Source organism: Arachis duranensis, chromosome 2 (genome assembly GCF_000817695.3).
Source record: "Arachis duranensis cultivar V14167 chromosome 2, aradu.V14167.gnm2.J7QH, whole genome shotgun sequence".
Taxonomy (NCBI): domain Eukaryota; kingdom Viridiplantae; phylum Streptophyta; class Magnoliopsida; order Fabales; family Fabaceae; genus Arachis; species Arachis duranensis.
Window position 1 is genome coordinate 18,263,796 of NC_029773.3, and position 1,166 is coordinate 18,264,961.

Sequence of the window (1,166 nt, forward strand, 5' to 3'; positions counted from 1 at the left end):
GCCAAACTTAAATTGTTGCTTGTCCCCAAGCAACTGAAAATCAAAATAGGATAAAAAGAAGAGAATATACTATAGACTCCAAAATATCAAGGAAACTTAGCTCCAATTAGATGAGCGGGACTAGTAGCTTTTTACTTCCGAACAGTTTTGGCATCTCACTTTATCCTTTGAAGTTCAGAATGATTGGCATCTATAGGAACTCAGAACTCAGATAGTGTTATTGATTCTCCTAGTTAAGTATGATAATTCTTGAACATAGCTATTGTATGAGTCTTGGCTGTGACCCAAAGCACTCTGTCTTCCAGTATTACCACCGGATACATACATGCCACAGACACATACTTGGGTGAACCTTTTCAGATTGTGACCTAACTTTGCTAGAGTCCCCAATTTGAGGTGTCTAGGGGTTCTTAAGCACACTCTTTTTGCCTTGGATCACAACTTTATTTCTTTCTTTTTCTTCTATCTCCTTTTTTTCATTTTTTTGAATCACTGCTTTTTCTTGCTTCAAGAATCAATTTGATGATTTTTCAGATCTTCAATAACAGTTCTCTTTTTCCTCATTCTTTCAAGAGCCAACAATTTTAACATTCTTAAAACAACAAATTCAAAAGACATATGCACTGTTCAAGCATTCATTCAGAAAACAAAAAGTGTTGTCACCACATCAAACTAATTCAACTAGTTTCAAAGATAAATTTGAAATCCTGTACTTCTTGTTCTTTTGTGATTAAAGCACTTTTCATTTAAGAGAGGTGATGGATTCATAGGATATTCATAGCTTTAAGACATGAATTTTAAATTTTATTAATTATGAATTAAGAACAAGACTCAAAAATAGATATAAGATGAAACTAGTAAGAATAGAAAACAAAAATTTTAAATAGGCTTCTAATGATAGAAGTTTTCACAGAGTTAGGACTCAACAACCTTGATTTTGAGAAGTGGATGCTCCCTCAAATTGAGGGGAGAAACTTTGGCGTTTCAACTCTTGAAGTTCACGCCCCTGCTTCTCTTGTTCCTTCAGCAATTTGCAGAGCATGCAGTTCTGATTCTGCTGTTCTTCCTTAAGTTGCTCCATAGTTTCTTGCAACTTGGTGATAGATGCTTCTAAGCTGGCCCAGTAGTCAATTTCAGGAAATTCAGGGAGGAACTCCTGCGCCCTC